Below are 19,244 nucleotides of genomic sequence, written 5' to 3' on the forward strand. Positions count from 1 at the left end.
TACAGTCACATAATTGTGTTACAAGATGTGACATCTGCAAAGTCCAAAATCTCTCATCAGGCATTCACTAGACAGTACATATTACCTTAACACACACATACATACGTAAATGTTTCCTTTCACCTACAAAATAATAAAAATTGGTGGTTACTCTTAAAAAAAGAAAAATAAACAGGCTAAAAGAAGAGAGAGAAAACACCTTTTAGCCTTTTATTTCTTAAAGTCACTGTTCCTGTGAATCTTGTGTTACTGAGTTTACTGTTAGGCTTGTCACCATTTATTTTGATTAAGAAGTGTTATACAGCCTTTTTAAATGAGAAGAAATAAATCCTCCTGTCTTCATCTCTTTCTACCCCACTGTGAGGGGAATGGTATTGTAACTTTCATTATATGGAGAGAGAAGCTGATCTTTAATAGAGTAGACACTCTCTGCAGAGCTAAACTTTACAGCTTTTGCTCTGTTTTACTCTCCCTTTGGTAAATCTAATTTTAGATGTGAAGCTTCAGATCAAGAAATAATTATATGGTGAAACATAGACTTTAAATGCACAGTATTTGTCACAAAAATTTAGTCAGTTTTTGTACTTAATTTTTTTCCCCCTACTGGTCAGCTATAAGAGACTGAATAAAGAACAACACAAGTTGAAAAGTAAGAGAAGTGTTGAGTGAAAACAGAAATAGTTGATGCTATTCATTAAGTTGTATTATTTCAAGTTTATTTTTCATTTAATTTTCTCCTTTTTCCCCCCATTATTTTCCTTTTCCTTTTTCTTGATTTTTTAAACCATTGCAATAAACTGATACATTTTGAATATGTTTGTCTACTAGGGAAGTCCTTTTTTGCTAGACTATGATTTATATAGTTATAGTCAGCTTGAAGAGTACCTTAAACAAAACAGTCTTTCAGAGATGACACTTAGAAAATGGATGGTCCTACAGTATTGTGCACTTATACTTTTTACACATGGAAGACTCAACGAAAGAAATTGGGAAATAGCTTGAGGAAACAATCTAGAGGATGACATATACAGGCAGAAAGCAAACATGTGAAAATGGGAGTTCATAGCTATCAGTGATGTGTTCAGCATGCCATAAATCACCGATATTTATGTAACCATTTTGCCCAGAGCATCTCTTATGACGTTGAGCACCACTCAGTGTCTTATAACAAGTTTAGAATCTTTAGTATAGGGGTGGGTGAACTAAACACATTATCTACTTTTGTTCAGCTCAGTTGTTCATATAGTTCTTGCAGTAATGCTAAAAAGACCCAAATACTGCCATGGGCAGACGGTGCCTGTGCATCATGGGCTTAACAGTAACACGTCTTTTGTTAGACGGGTATGATTACAGTGACACTGTACAATTACTTCAAGAAACCATGCAGAAGTAATCATCAGGCAAAAAAATTAATATTAATTCCAGATTCTGAAGACGTAATGTGGAAACCTGACTGAAGTAGATGTCACAATTTTTTTTTTTATTAGTATCTTTGTGATATTACACTGAACGTGAATCATTGCTTTAATCAGGAAACAGAAATGGTTTGTGAGATGATTGAGAACATGCTTTTTTTCTTTCTGTGGCTATTGTTATTTGTGTTTTCCCTTGTAAAAAATCTGTTTGTACTTTCTAATATGTGAGTGAAGGTAACTATCACATAGATTCTGGTTTTTTACACCTCGCTCAAAATCCCAAAGCTGTTTCAAACAACAAATTTATTTTAGTTAAGCAATACAGAGATTTTTAAAAAACATTACAGTTATTTAGATCCCAGTGAAAATTATTTGATGTGTTTTTCTTCAGATCTTCTTCATTTTGTATCTATAGAAAAAAATACTAATTCACAACATTCCTCAGAACCTGTTACCGATGAAAGTAAAAAGCATGTGGCCTTGTATAGTAATGTGATTTCTGGTCTTATAGTTGGGCCATCAGATTTAATACACTTAATGTTTACATGTGTTAACAATACTCATTTTGTACCTGGGTCCAAGTATGTCTGTGGGTAGGTGTTTGCCACAGTTTCTGAGCTAAAGGTTCAGTTTTTATTTTCCCTCCTCTTTCCATTTCTCTATTTCAGTCTCAGGTAGTGAAAATATTTTTCTTGAACTGTCTTTTTTAATAAACAGCTATATAGATATGTTCAGTATCTTCTTTTTCACTAACCTGGGAAAATATGACATATTTTAACAGGTCTACCTTTAGTAAATCCACTTTTACTATCCTGACATTTTTCAATACATATCATGTGATGCTGTTTTCATAAAAGGATAAACATTATAGTCTGATAGACATTCAGATGAGCTAATATAGCTTGGTGATATTGCTGTTTCTTAACTACTGATCTTGCAATTTTTTTTCTCTTCCATCATAGCTATAACTGTAATATGCATCGATATCATGGTTTTTAGTAATATTTTCTTGTAACTTAGAGTTCTCTTTTTTTGTTTTCTCAACAAAAGGCATTTTCACAGTGTGTTTGATACTCAGGAATGCAAATTGTAAGTGCATTTTAAAATGCAATTGAAATGAAACTCTCAAATGGTCAAAACCCAAGAGGTCAATTTATGCTGAAAGTTTTGTCAATGGCACTTTCAAATATGTCCATGAGATCAGAAATTGATATAGATAAATTTTTGTCATAGCTAATAAAAAGAACTTGTAACTTGTTAGAGCTTCTATGTGCACTTATGGCATTTCATGTTGAGATTTTTGGGTTTTTTTAGGGTTGGTATATATTTTTTTTCTTTTTGGTTCATTGGTTTGCTGTTTTGTTTTGGGTTTTTTATTTGTTTATTTGGCGTTTTTTTTTTACTCTGTTTGCAATGTGCCTGGTTGATATGAAAACAGCTAGACATCCTACAGCACAGTTATGTCAGGTAGTGCTGTTTTGCTCTTTAGTCTATGAGCATGATCTAACTCTGAATTTTGCTCTAATTTTGAAATAGATTCAGCTTTGAGCAGAGAGTAAAACCAGATAGTCTCTGGAGGCAGCTTTCAACCTAAAGCATTTTGTAATTCCATCTCTTATTTAGTGTTGTGCTATTCTTGCTCTTTTTCCCCTAATTTTATTCTTTATCCTCTTCCTTTCCTTATTACTCTTCCTCTTTCTTTTTTGTACGATCTCAGTCTCTAAAATAAGGTAAGGGCATCTTGTTATCTTTGTTTTACAAAGAAATTGAGTCCTTAGAGACTCAGTTGTTATTTGTCTTAAAAAGTCCCTGAAATTAGTCATTATGGATTGGTAACATTACTGATTTAATTTGCACTTTTAGTGAAAAAGTACAGTAGCTTGCATAATTTAGCTTAAAAATAATAAGCCATAATTAGAACAGTCAAAGTTGGAAGGGATGTTCAAATTCTCATTAACATCTATGGATCAAAATTGAGTTCACATAGCCAGTTTAAGTAATTCTGCCCTATGATTTCTACTTCTTAAGTAAACAAGCTTTTGGCGTTTTATGTCTGATTTTTCTTGTGTAAAATGAAGACAATACAATTCCAGGTTCATAGTGTTATGGACCTGTTGGTATTTTTCTTAAAAATAGGCAATTTTTTTTATAACATCCTTATGATCACATAAAGGAAAAATAATAATTTATGTTCAATACTTGGTTTGAATGTTATGTATTTTGTAAAACCAAATATGGAAATTACAGGAAGAAAACCTAAATATTTACTATTTCAAAGGAGTCTATAAAATACTTCAAAATTCAGAATTATGAAGGGAATTTCCTTCAAAAGTACCGTATTAAGAGTGGGATTGAAGATGCAATTGAGAAATGACTTATGGTGCACAAGATGTTCTAAAAAGAGGATCTGTAGGTCATGTAAATTTTGTGGGATAACACTGAAGTCCACAACATTACAAGTCATGATAGCAGCTTAGAATTATTGATTTATAGCAACAGACTGTAGGTATGAACAAACCTAACTCTACAATCAGCTCTGTGAGTAGGCTAATGAAAAAGATAACTTGGTTGGTGTACTTAGTCAGCTATGATAGTTTTATTTGTCACCACTACTTAAAGTGCATGTACATAAATGTCTTAGTTCGGACCAGAGTTGTGCATGGGGAGTAGATATCCTGCTAATTCCACTTAACTCTCACTGGTAGCTTTGAGTAGTCATGAAGAGTGAAAAGAAGATTTTTTTCAAGATGAAACTGAACAGAAAAATACATTGCAGAAGCTGATAGATAATTAATTCATGGGATCAGACTAAAGATACTATAGTCTCTGAATATATACGTGTTGTGCACTAAGTGTCATCCGTAGCATACACTTTATTCCACAAACTTGCTCCGATTTGGCCACACTTTTATGGAAATAGACTTAGCCTTAGCCCCTTGAGAACTAGTATTCAATGAAAAATAGCTCTCCCACCCCCTCACCAGTTTAACTAACTTTTTTCAATTGAACCATGACTATGAAGATGGAGGAAAACTGAGGATTTGAAGAGGTGTGATAAAAAGACTGCCCAGGATTCTACCCCGGCAGATATTTCCTTTTAAAGTTGTTATTTATATTCTAGTTTTCTGATTATTTCTCAATGCTACCTTCTCTAGAAATGAGAGAGATTGTTTGTTGTTTCTTTCATCCAAATACAGTACACATCTGAGGTGGACTTGTTTATCTTTAGGTTTTTTTTATTGGCTTTCTTAGGTGCTATTGTTGTTGGTCCTGTTCCAGCTATCAATCATCCCAAGTGTCTATAGAATCAATGTGCTGCTGGTGACATATCTGTGTGTGTGCTTTTACAAAAACTCTACATGGGAAAATTCAAGCATCTCTATGGGAAAAAAAGGCCTGGGCAGGTATGTTTAAGATTATAAAAGTCTTGAAAAATGGTGACCAGTAGAAAAACTTCAAGACTTTCTATTTATTTCATAATGGAACATAACAGCTGTGTACCATATTTTAAAGAAATTATTAATTTGCCTATTCTATTAGGAATTGAGGGCATCAATTAAAAGCTCCCTGCTGTCTGTGCACTAAGTGAAGGAGGCATTTTTTTCATTTCCATTCCAGCTCTGAGTACAATATTGATGTATGTGTCTTCATTTCTCACAGAACAAATAGAAATTTATGGGCAATTGAATCACATTTCTAAAGTGGTTTCACTTTATAGAGTTCAAATATTAGTATGAATTGATTTTTATATTTACTGTAGTAACCATCCAGCAATGAATTATTTGCTGCTAATAATTATTTGTAATTCTTGCTTGCATAGTGCATCCATTTATCAAACAATAATCAGCAGAAGTTGTTTTCCTTCTTCTATTTACTGTGCAAACTCATGCTTATCAGGTTACCAGGTATTTTTCTAGAAATGCAATCCTCTTCCCTAATTTCTTTCTTATTGAGTAACAGAACATTTTTTCTGCAGTCACAGTTAAATGCAGAAAGAAAAAAGGCCATCTGTAAGGTTATGAGAACAAATAGCAAAGTGAATGGGAGCAATGGCATTGTTTTGTCAGATGGTTCAGGAATATGCAGACAGCACCACCCACGACAAGCCTGACTCCACTGCTTTCCTGATAAACCTATGTTCCAGCATAGGGTAGCTTTAGGATACAAACAGCAGTTGGTGGCTAAAAATTTGGTTTAGTGTGATGGAAAGGTCAGTACATAAACTCAGATATTTTTGTCTTTTAACTTCTTTGAATGAACAACCCTGAAGGATCAAAATCAGCTTGTCTGATATCTGGATGGGGACAGCTTGTCCTGAATGAGGTTTCAATTCCAGTCAAAACAAAGATTTTTCTTCTTTTGAAATACATTTGAAGGCATTTGCTTTATTTGAACTATGAATAAATCTGTTACAGCAGAGCAACATCCCAGTGCATGCAAAGACTCTCAAAGGAGGAATTATTGTAGAAACGGAGTTGAAGACCTCTGGTTCATAAAACATAAGGTTTTTCTAGTGCAAGCCCCATTTAGGTCAGGGTAGCATGTCTGCTATTACCATCATGAGCAGAGGCTATCTGCTAGGGGGAGATGACAAAGCTACATGTTGTTTTGTGGAGTGCACAGTTGCCCTTAAGCATATGGTCTTCTGCCAGTGTTTGAGGAAGCTCTGCTGGACAGATAATTAGAAACTTGGTGATAAAATCCCTGCTCTTCAGGCTAAATAATCATAAGAATGGTGAATTAACACAAGCAGCAGAACATCAAGAAATATTTAATCTTCTAAAACAACCTGCTCTGCTTTAAAGTGAGTGCTTACAGTGAAGTAATATACTCTTTGCCAAGGCAAACTGTAATACTAGCATTTCTTGTGCTACAGAAAAGAGAAATGTGCATCTCTCCTTTGAATAAAAGGGATTCACCACTTACTGGAATAATAATGCTTGTGAAAGTTGGAATCAGCAGTGCTAAGTAGCAAGAGATGTTCCAAGTTTGGTCACGATGCATGGTTTGTAAAATATTTGTCTTTGTTGATGAGATTGACTTCAGAGTCTTAAATCTTAGGCCCATATGTTTCTTCTCATCTTCTTAAAAGAAAAGAAAAATAAGAGATAATAAATGTGCAATTCCTTAATAAGTGTTAATGAGTAAATGAATGCTCCTCTCATTAATATTGTAATCTTGTTCTAAAGCTCTGTGTGCACCACTGAAAACTGAAGTTACTGTTGCTTTCCAATGAAAAGTGTCTTCAGTTTCTTACTGTGCCAAAAGAAGGAAGAAAATGTTGCCACAAAGTCTGATTATATGAATTATCTATCCTTCACTGAAGAACAGAAATTTGTGAAACATTTGCCTTTGCAAATTTACTACTTGCAATTTGTAAGCAAATGGAATTCAAAACTCACCACTTGCAATAAGCTGACCACCACTGCATCTCTGGTTGCAGTTTACACCTTTTGTCTAAGCATGTTCTAGTTTAAACGAAAAATCCATATACATGTTTTGGTTATGCCTGGACTTGTATATAGGGAACCTGGGTGTTTCTGTGCCATTGTTAAAGTTTCTCCCTCATATTCCCTGAAAGCGAAGAGGAGGAAAATCAACTAGTCTTAAAAAGCATGGCTGGAAAAAGTTAAATTTTAAAAAATGGATTGGATGTGGGAGTAGGTACTGTGAAAGAAAACTTAATGGAATAATATGAAAGTGAACAGAGAGTTATAAGGGAGAATATGTCCTTGCTGCTTTACATAGGCACCTCCTCACCCAGTAAGAGATAGTGAACTGCTGAGCAATAGGGAGGACAGCAACTGTCTGGGACTGGAGCTATGATAATAAATGCAGAGGAAAATACTTAAGAAAGATGTCAAGCATGTAGTGCGCCTTGAATAAATAAGCCCAGTTTTAAATAGCTACTTGTTAAGTGAATTTTTTCCATTTTATGACCTAAGCAAATTGCTGGCAGAGGGATGAGAAATACTGAATTTAATTACATGGTTTAAGGAATAGGTCTTGTATCTTTCATATTGGAGTGTTTTAAGGGTTGGATGTGATACGTTGCCTCAGTTCCTATAGAGAAAATGTACAAAGCCTGAAACACAAAAAAAACCTAGGATAAGGATTATAATTTGGATTGCCACAGAATACTATTTTCAAAAATCATTTTTATAGGATAAATATTTAGGAAATCACCAGGCAAAATGGACTCATATGCTGATTCTGCTCATGTTATATAAAATGAAATAGTTCAACACAAGTTGTCTTTATAAATTCCAAAATGAGGACTGACATCTCTCTATTGGAATATTTTATATTGTTTCCTTCTAGGGTGCAAGTTTCTCCTTAAATTTCATTAAAGGCTCTCTGATTTCAGAGGTTCCTAGTATGGTCTCTCTCACAGTGCATTTTCCAGAGTGTTTGCATGTGTAATCTGAGTAAAAACTGTGATACTTAAACTACAGTTTAAAATGTAAACATTCAATTCCCTGAATACAAAAGTTACATAACTGCATTACAAATGTAGCAAGGTCTAGATATGTAGGTCTCCTCAGTGCCTGGGAAGGCGATGGAGCAATTTCCAGACACACAAAGGTCAAGGTCATAAGGAATAGTATCTTGGATTCACTAGCGAGGAGCCATTCTTGCCGGATTTGATACACCTCTGTGATGAAGTGACTGGCTTGGTAGAAGAAGGGAGAGCAGTGGGTATTGTCTACCTAGACTTTAGGAAAGTTTTCTATTCTGTCTCCCACAAAAGCCTTACAGAGAAGCTGATAAGTATGAGTTGGATGATCAGGCTGTGATGGTCGATTGTAAAGTCAGCAAGGCTCTGAGTAGTGGTGATCACTGTAACTAAGTCTAGTTGGGAGCCAGCAGTGGACCCCAGGAGCCAATATTGGATCAAACCCTATAAAAATTCTCCATTAATGATATAGATAATAAAGAGGAGTGCACCCTCAGCACTACCTGGAATTCTGTGTCAAGTTCTGGGCTCCCCAGTAAGGAGTCACAGGAGGAAGCTCCGCAATAAGATGATTTGCTTGCACAAACAAACTTTTAAAAGAAAAGTGTTGGTGTTTCAGGGAATAAAGATCAGACCCAGGCCAGGGAGTTTCATGAAACACTGAGAGAAGAGGCTGGACAGAATAGGAGGAAGGAGACAGAATTATTAGCTGAAAATACACTGAATTCTTAAGAAACCACTCAACTACCAAAAATGAGTGACAGAAAATGAACTACAGTAAATTCACGAATACAAACCGCACTGAGTATAAGCCACATCTCTGGGTGTTGGCAAATATTTCGTTTTTTGTCCATAAATAAGCCGCACCTGAATATAAGCCGCTCTGGCGTTCGCAGCGAGGACCCGCGTGCAACAAAGTTGCCAAATAGTAACAGAACGGCAGCAGGGCGGGGTTTACTGGCTCAGCTAAGGCTGTGCAGGCTCGGCCAGCTGGGGGCTGCTGACGGGGCCAGGTAGCCCAGCCCGGCGCTGCCGCTTGGTGGGGCCACTGGGGGCCAGCCGCCATTGCCACTGGGCTCGGTCACCCCGGCCCGGCGCTGCCCTGTGGTGGCAGGCAGGGACGGAGCCCCCCGCTGCCTCCCAGAGCCGCGGTAGTGGCGGCCCGGGTCCCCCCGCTCCTCCCCGAGCCGCGGCAATGGCAGCGGGGGGCCCCCCTGTCTCTCCCCCAGGCTGTGGTAGAGGAGGGAAGGAGGGAGCTCTCCCGCCTCTCTCCCCGCCCCCCGTGCTGCCGGCAGGCAGCCAGGTTCCATCCGCAGTGCAACAGAGTAGCAATTTGTAACAATCGCAAAATGCCGACTTTGCAGCAGCTCGGCTTGACACTCTGGCTGGCTCTTCTGAGGTTGTAAATGTCAGAAAATCATTCACATATTAGCCGCTCCTGAATATTGGCCGCATTTCCGGTTTAGGAGCAAAATCTTAGTCAAATTGGTGCGGCTTGTATTCGTGAAATTACTGTATTAAGAATAAAAACACTATTAAGAATAAGAACTATTAAGAATAAAAAATGAACCAAGCACACAGAATGTGTCTCTGGGAAGTAACTGCTCAGTAGTTCAGGCAGTGCAGCTACTCTCCACTGTCAAGGAGTGGCCCATGGGGGCAGAGGCTGCCAGCACCTCCAGTGCTCAGAGATTGATCTTTGCTGTCCTCTGGTCCCCTCTTCTCAGGAGCCTTACAGACTCTGCCTATTGTGTCTTCTTGGAAGCTGGCCTCAAGCCCAGCCTTTGTAAATCTTTGTCTGCCATCCTACTCCATTGCTGCACGATGGGTGCTCAAGGGGTAGGAGCCCCTGGTGAGCAGCTTTGAGCAGGAAGCAATCAGCAGCACTGCCAAACTGCACAGGTGGCACCAGGCTGAACCCATCACATTTATAAAGAGCTGCACTTGGCAGGAGCAGGTGCTGCGCTGGCGGGGACTCCATGTCAGATTTAATTTGCTGGATGATCTGGCTCAGCAAACATTCAGTATAGATGCTTGTTCCTGTCTAATGTTAAGTAGCTGAGTAAACACGATAGAAGATCTCCACAAGTGTTAAATAGCTGTTGAAAAACACAAGGTCTTGAAATGTACTACTGGACAAGAAGTATTTTTACTTGTTTGACTGCAAATATGCCTAATTTTTACAATATATCAAAGCACTATTGCTTCCAGATTACCCAGGAGCTTGAAAATGTCTCAAAGGTGTTTGTATACATTCTCCAAAAGCCAATTTGTAGAGAAAATTTTAAGTGTGAGCTTCAAAGCCAAAAGTTTAAACACGGTCTCAAAAATTTCCATGTTACTACTTACCAGATTTCTCTTTCTCAAAAGCAAAATCTGCTCCCAAGTGTCCTGTAAGTTAATTTTTTGTCTTATTTTTTATATTACTAAATATATCATCCTTCCTCCAGTTGCATTTTCAGTGAAATAGACATTGATATGAGTGCCTAAGGGTCAAATACCATTATTTAATAATACCAATGCTTTGACGGGAACTTGAGGATGGTGAAGAGGATACAAATCTACAACAGTTCTGGGTTTAAATAGCAAAATTTGACAGCCCTCTCCTTGATTTCATCTTCCGACACTTATTTATAATTTTTAAAGAGTGAAATTTAGGTATGAGTCACCTGTACTGTTAGAAATCATAGATTTATATTTTAGCTGCTGTTGTGTAAGAAAAGTATTCCATCTATTACCAGTGTAGATTGGGATGGAACAATCCGTGTTTGTCAGAAAATTACAATGAAAATATTTAAAATATATTATAATTCTAATAAAATAGACATTCTTAGAATTTGTGTTACAATCAAAATAGCAATTTTCCTGTATCTGGATATTGCAACACATGTTAATGGGACAGCTCTTGAACAGTTGAAGTAGATTTTTGGCAGTGTGTGAATGTGTGGACACATTCACTTCCTCTTGAATAGCAGTAATAACAACAGGAATAACAAAAAAATTAAGTACTTATTTTATAATTTTTGCTACTTTTTTAATGCCTTGAAAAGAATTTTTAGAGGGATACAGTTTAATGTCATGAACATTTTTCAGTAATGTATGGTTAGGTATCTGCCATCTGCTGTGGATGATTACAAAATTCAGTATTGTGATTATTGAAGTAAACAATTGGATGACATTTTTTTCCAGTGCCAATATGAAACTTCATGAAGAAAAGGTTGAGAATCATGCTGATATTCTTTGAAATATAATAAATTACAGATAAGATAGTTTAAGTTTGACCTTTTTTCTTGTTAAAATAGATCATTGGTTCATCATCCTTAACATTAATGTAACTTTTACCTTCAGCAAACCATGTTTGGTCTTATGTAGTGGATACACTACAGACCCATTTAACAGTTAAGATAATCCCAGTCAAGTATAATTGGCAAAATTATTTTGTATTACTGTTGTCCCCTTTGTAGTCATGCTTCTGGTGGTCTGTAATAAATGGCTGTTGACATTTCAATAATCAAGTTATCAGCTTTTTCTATTTGTATGGAATGATTAGCACAGATTGTATTAAGGAAAAAAATTAATTTTTAGATGCATTAGTACTTTTACCCACAGCACTAGCAAGTAAAACAGCTCTAAGGCATTAAAAAAAGTCAGTAATTTAATTTAATTTCCAAGTCCATGTAATTTTCAGTCATAATTAGGGTTTGGGTTTTTTTTCACCATTACATAAGGTACAGATGCCTGTTTTGTCAGGAGTGTTTTGGTTGACTTTTTATTTAACAACTAAAGACCCTGAAGGGGAGGAATTGAATTTTTGGGTATGGACTGGTCAAGTCTCTAGTCCAAATAGGACAGAGGGTGTGAGTACCCACCACAGCAGTGCTCAGCATTTTGAGCCAGATATAGGAGAAAGTTGATCTGGAGCAGATCCTTCAGAGGCAGGATGGTGCTTCTAATCATGCTGATTGTCCTCTTTTACACAATTCAGTTGTAAAACTGCCCACCCAGCCCATCCCATCCATCCCATCCCCTGGGAGGGTCACATTCACACATAGGTATGAGAGTATTCATCCCTTCTGATGGGGCATAACTGCTGGGTACAATTATGCTGACTTGAGAGGTAGCTGACATGTCTTAGGAGGGACCATGAATCATCAAAGACCCCCAAAGTGCTCACAGACTCATTCCTGAAGCCTTCTACCAGAGGTCTGCACATGATTCACAGTGTTGCAACAGAGCCAGAGGCTTTTGCAAAAGACTGTTAAAAAACCCCTCCAGGGAAGAGGCTTGGGTGCACCCACATATATACATATATATATATATATGTGTGTGTATTTATGTATATCAACCCATTGAATTATATGTTTTGAGGGCTTTCCCCCACCCATGATGGATCAAGACTGTGACCATCACTTTGAACAACACCTTGTTGCTGGATCTAAGAGTGGTGATATCTTTCTACTCTTTTCTTTCTCTTCCTTTCTTTTCCTTATGCATTTTATAAAGTGTTATTTTTAGTCTTTCATATTGCTATATTACCACAGATAACAACCAAAAACAGCTATATACTTCTTTGCATTTGCAACCAAATTGTTCTAAAATAAAATTACTGAGCTTACAAATTCATGAGAGAAGTATAAAATAGGGATTTCTGCCTCTCAACAACAAAGCCTGGTTTCAATTAATTTTTTCTTTAAAGACAAAACAAATATAGATGCATTTTTCAGTGATATGAAAACATATTACTTTTTAGTTTAAACTGTATCAGCACAGGCTGGGGGATCAGCAGGTCGAGAGAAGCCTTGCCAAGAGAAACTTGGGGTGCTGGTGGATGAGGGGCTAGACATGACCCAGCAAAATGTGCTTTCAAGCCCAGAACGCCCAGAAAACCAAACGTGTCCTGGGCTGCATCCAAAGCAGCATGGACAGCAGGGGACAGGAGGGAATTCTGTCCCTCTGCTCTGGTGAGAGCCTACTTGGAGTGCTGCATCCAGCTCTGGGATACCCAACATAAGCAGGATGTAGAGCTGTTTGAGCGAGTTCAGAGAAGGATCTTGGAGAGGATCAGAGAGCTGGAGCACCTCTGCTCTGAAGACAGGCTGAGAGAGTTTGGACTGTTCAGCAAAACATCATGCAGTGGAACTGACAGATTATTTACAGTGACAATATTGTTTATTGTGACATGCACTTGGAAAAATGAGAAAAACCCTAAACTTCTGGTCTCATATTCAAATAGTTTCTTGATGTGTTCCTTATATGTATCATAGAATTCTGCAGTTCCATTACTTTGTTGTTCTTTCTTTTCTCACATATTTCACTTTTACAGCATGCTGTACAGAAATTGTATCTCGTTAGAAACATGTTATACAAGAACAACACAAGGAGGTTATTTGTAAACACCTGAAAAACTGAAGATCTTGCCTTGACTAGACAAACACTTACAAACACTCTGTTAGAAAGATTTTTTAAAATATAGCTCTGTCCTTGTTTTGGCTGAAATTGAGTCAATTTTCCTCCTAGCTGGTATAGTGCTTCCTTATGAATTCAGCTGAGACTAATGTTGATAACCCACTGAATGTTCTGGTTGTTGCTAAGTGATGCTTACCCTAAGTAAAGGACTTTTCAATGTTGCCTGCTCTACAGGTAAGGAAATGTGCAAGAAGCTGAAAGTGAGCATAACAAGGACAACTAGTCCAAACTGGTAAAAGAGATATTCCATACCACAGAATGCCATGCTCAACACATAAACTGAGGGGAGCTGGCCAGCAGATGCCAACTGCGAGAAGTTGCATGGTACCAAGTTGCCAGCTGGGGTTCAACCACAAGGGGTTCTCTCTTTATCACACAGCTTAGGAGTCTTAGGGAAATTGACTTGAAATAAATTGCCAATACTCTGCAGATATTCTTACATATGACTACACAAGCTTCACAGACATTATGAGAAATGGAATTATTTTGATGTGATCAGAGCAATAAATAATCAGATAGAGCAGAATCTTGGATTTAGATGATGGTGTGTTTGGTCATATTTTGTTCAAAATTCAAGTCTGTGGCACTTGATAAATCATATATTACTGCTACATGTTATTAAGGCTTGATGAATTTGCTACTAGGCTGTATAGAAAATTATTCTTATGTTTGTAACAGATTCAGTCAACTTTGTGAGGGGAGAGTGGTAATAACAGAACAAAGCTCTTTTTTGTTTCGAACTTAATAGCTTCTATGAAATCTTTCACTTCTACCGCTTCCAGGGGCTGCTTTTGCCTTTCAAAAGGAAAGATGTCATAGTAGGTGTAAAACAAAGAGATGCATCCTTTCTCTACTCCTCTCCTTCCTCTTGTACAGCGGAAACAAGAGAGAGAAGCTCTCTTGACTTTCTGAAATGGAAATGTGCTGTTATGTAGAGGCACTGAGTAGCATCCTTTCTTCTTCAGTGCTCTCAGGTGCACTCAGAGGAAGTCAGCTGAAAAGACAAACTTTCAAAGTCTCTATCACACTGAAAAAGTTGTCTTACAAGGCTTTCCAAAGAATATGACATTATTTAATCTCAGATGTGATTCATTGCTGTATATTACCTTTGATTTTCTTCTTATAGGTTTTTCAGGACTTCCTAATTTTCTGTGTACCTGAGTATTTTCAGGGGTGGAAACAATAAACTAATTCCTATGTTTTCCAAAGTTGTTTTAAATTAAGAAGAAGCTTCAAGAGAGTCATGATACATACATAGAGATGCACATATCTGCCTCTGAAAAACAAAGGTAAAAATTATTTTCAGTCAAAGAAACAAAGGTAATCTTATGATCCTAATTAATGGCAACTTCAAGCTATAAGTGTTGAATTGTCAGATTATAGCCATCGGGTTTTGGTCTAAGTTTCACTGAAAGTTCAAAATGAAAGTTTTTTTTTAACTTTAGCTTTAAAAGGTGCTTTTACCTTCCTTTTTTAAGCATTTCCCAGTGGCAGCATGCCTCAAAAATATTCTCACAAAATGTCATATCCAAAAACTTCCCACCTCTTGGATTGGCCTGTTTCTGCAGTTTTTCTAAAACCAAAAGCAATTGAAGAAAAAGTTTATAAAAAGGAAAAAGTTACAAATTATTTTACTTTATTAAATTCTTAAGAAATTTTGTTTGAATTTCTTTCTTGAGCAGCATATATATTAAAAATACAGCTCTTTTATCAGATATAACTCGTGAAGGGCAATTCAAAGTTGTGCCTAACTGGTAACTCAGAAGGGAAGAACTCTCCCTTAAATGATTTCTCACTCATATTTCTTTCTACCATAGAGTAGTCTACCAAATTTTTCATGAGAAAGTCTTAATAAAGGCCAAAGGAAAAGTTGAGGAAAAATGGGGAATCTGTATCTCAAAAAAAAGAGATTTGCTTGCTAATCCTGCAACATACTAGTGATAAATATGAGGAAAAAACTAGGACTTACAAAATTAAGTTTGTTTACATAGGAGTCTTTTTCCTCACTGTAAAGATTATTTTCTACTGAAATGGGAAGATCCAAGAAGCTATGGAGTCAGTCCTTTGCTCCTTTTTATTAAATTCAGAAACATGGTGTGTTGTAAGAAAGTAACAGAAGAATATCCAGATGACCTGGTAGGAGCATGCTATTGTCAAGGGGAAGCAGCTCAGTTATAAGCATTAGAAAATCTGACACACATGCCTTCAGTGAGCATTCAATTTGGGTAAAAAGCATCTGAAAACTATTTTATATTTTTATTTCCTTTATATTTTCTGCTTTCACATGACCTCTATGCTTATCCAAGATTAACACCTTATGCCATTGCTAGAGGATAGTGAGTTCTTACGAGAACTAGACATGGACGGTTATAAACCAAAGCCCAGGCTGTTTGTGTTTTACACTCAAGACAAAATACTATCAACATTTTCTGTTTACCAAATATAGAGCTGCTAAGTACTTACAAAGCAGAATGAGTTGCAATTAAATCCATTTACCAAAATTAGGCTTGTATCAAGTCATGGATTTGTTTTGAGTTGTGCTAGTGACATTACTTTTTGCATAGGTGTATGTGTAATTTCCTTCTAATTAGCAGCTATTTTTAAAAAGCTATCACTCATGCTAAGAGAGGAAACCCTTGTTTTTATAAAATCCTTCTGTCAGTAGAGGTGATTTCCTGAATGTAATGTACAGAGTAATTTCATTGCCTTTAATAACTGTTCTCATGGAAAATAATTACATTAACACAGGAAATCCAAAAAAAGTATCCTAATTGTGGAAAAAGGAAAATGACAGATTTCTAACCATGTAACACAGGCATAGAAGAGCAAATAGGACACTAACCTGAGAAGCCTAGATTTTATTTTTGGTTTGGGTACATTTTTCTCATTATCTTTTGTTTACTGCTCACTTGTGAAAAAATTAATTTCCTGGGATGATGTAACACTCACTACTTAGAGGAATTTTACAACATTTTTCTTGAGAACATTTAGATACTAGTCTTGTTGATTGCCTCTTTTTCTCATCCTACACTAATTTTAAAAAAATCTTAATAAATTTCTTCTGTAGCTAAATGTTAATGCTTTCTATTTTAGAGAATAATTGATTTATTCCTTTATCTTGATACATATGTTTAACACCTGGCACTTTTTCATATATTCTAGCAAGGTGCATGTAGAATTGCATGGGTTTTGTTTCTGTGCAAAAGCCTGATGTTATCAGAGTTCATTCAATTAGTGAACTGTAAAATCTCTTTTATGCTGTTGCTTATCTATATTTTTGAAGGTTGCTTTCTGATAATGAGAAACAGTTTGACACTATTTGTTGTGAACTGTAAATGGTCAGTTGGAAAACTGCCAAGATTTTTTTCTCTCATCTCCAGCAACAGGTGGAGTATTTGGAGTTCATCAAAATCTGAACTCAACTGTTTGAGGTGTGTTTTTTATTTGCACTTCAAAACAGAGTAATTTAACAAAGAAAGAGTGAAGAGATTTTAACACAAACAAAAATAATATTTATGCAACTTATTTTTGGTAGGGATGGGACTCAACCTTTTTTTAACCCTCTTTTACTTTGTTTTCTTTTCAAATTTAGTTTTCCTTTTTGAATCTGACATCTATGGGACCTACTTATGCTTTTCTCTACATGACTGTGTATCATACTGCATTACAAAAATGAAAAAATAAAATTGTCATATATGTCTTCAATTTTCCAAATCTGTAGTAATTTCTTTTCATGTTGTAATACCTCTTTTCCCCACAGCAAATAGTTTGTTTTCATATCAATCAAAGTAGGAGGAGAAAAGAAAGAATTAAGCAAGAATAGAAATTAAATTTAGCATAACTTAAGATGTGTATATTGATATTAATATTAAGTTATGACTTTTCAGATTTAGTGCACTTAATTATTCACTTGAAATATATAATTACAGTTTTAGTTTCAAGAAATAACCACTGACAGTAATATTCAGTACCAAGAATACCATTAGTGTCAGATAATACATTCTTACATTGAACATGTGTTTTGCAACTCACAGTGTGAGACTTCAATAGATCAATTTGCTACTTGTAGCTGTTGCAGAAATTCTGTATGACTTCAAGCAAGCATTGCAACCTTCCCGTCTCCTTCGTTTTCTGCATCCAATAAAGTATTTTTAAGTGGAAGGGATTATATAAAACTGCCATGTCTATACCATCCACAAAAGCTGTAGGAATCTCTAATCTGTTACAAAAATGAATTCACCTGAATTATCCCCAAACACTAGAGGGTTAAAAGATGTTTCAAAGTCTGGTAAACAACACCTTAGCCCTGCACTTCCTGGGTACCTCTCAGCTCTGGTTTAAGTGTTCCTAAAGAAGAGGAAGGTATAGAGAGAAAAGAGCACTGTTAAAAAGAAAATTTGGAATCAGTATCAGCCTCAGGTAGAAATACTGAATTTAGGACATGATAATTGCATTTTTCCTGTTTCTGTTAATGTAAATATATTCATACATATGGATATACAAATTTATAGACACATAAAATATGAGTTTAGAATTCAAGGATACTTTCAGGAACCTACACCAGAATTGCTCCTTATGATCAGGTAAATGGCAACTATTATGAAGATTGTAGTTATGTTTAGTAAAATTCTTTACTCTGCTATACTGTTGTGACAGTTACACTTGTATTTTTAATTTCTTCATGGATTTTTCGTAGTGCTTTCTGTCACTAAATACATAAGCTGTGTATTCATAGGTTGGTTTGTCCCCACTGAATTTGCATTCTTGGACCATGATCTTTATTTTTAACAAAAGTATGAAGACTTGCCAGGATGCCTCTTTTCAGGGGAAAAGGAGAAATTGAAGGATTTTTATTTCAACATAGATTTAGCAGACTAAATCTTAAAGGGTAAAGAGATTTCTTTGAAAATTGGCTTTGTCAAACCAGGCCCTTTTCTGTGGCCTTTTAGAGAAATCCTACCTCCATAGAATATTAATTGTTAAAATACCACCAACAGGGCAAAAGTGCTATGGAGGCATTGCTTTTTGTGAGTTTAAATTTTTATGTATTAAATATAACAAACGTTGTCATAAAGAAACTTGTTTTGTTTACAAGGCTATATGATTATGTGTTCCAGTTAAGATGCTCAGAAAGCTTTTGGAAATATATTCTCTTATTCGGGAAAAATTTCCTTTTCATTTAATTTAAAGTGTGTGTGCAGCTGTATGCACAGATTTCTGTATGTTCATCATCAACTAGGCCATACAAAAACAAAAAATCCTTTATGTCCCCCTTCCAAATAATTTTGATCAAACAGACAAATCAGACGCACATTTTGGCTATCTCAATTTACATTATTTTGCTGTAAATTTACTTTGGCTAAATAAGCCTGTTTATAAATGCTTCCAAATATAAGAACTGAAGTGCAAATCTGTAATTCTACTTTGCACCATATCTATGAACAAGACTTATAACAGAAGTAGCCAAAGAACCAAGTGTTAATGTTTCAGTGAAATAGTTTTTAAATTCCTATGAACCAAATGGGAAAGGCAAGCCTGCATCAACTTTCACAGATCTGCAGCAGTGTTGAAATTACAAAACTTTTTATTCAAGTCTTCATTGTCCTACTTTGCTTCATATAATGAAGTTACAGTCCCAAACACTATTTAATATCTTGTTAAAAAAAAAAAAAAAAAAAAAAAAAAAAGTTAAAATTCCTAGATCTTGGAATGCCTTTAGGAAACATTAGGTTGTTTAGGGCTATACTGGATGATGCTAATTATTGACAAGGGCTACATCATTTTTCACCTTGATATATGAAAACATGGTTATAAATAGAAGTTCTAAAGTGTTTTTTTCTATCCTGTTTCACTGTTATTTGCCTTGAAACAACTGTTCACCAAAGTGACTTCTCTATGAGAATTGC

Source organism: Catharus ustulatus, chromosome 1 (assembly GCF_009819885.2).
Source record: "Catharus ustulatus isolate bCatUst1 chromosome 1, bCatUst1.pri.v2, whole genome shotgun sequence".
NCBI lineage: Eukaryota > Metazoa > Chordata > Aves > Passeriformes > Turdidae > Catharus > Catharus ustulatus.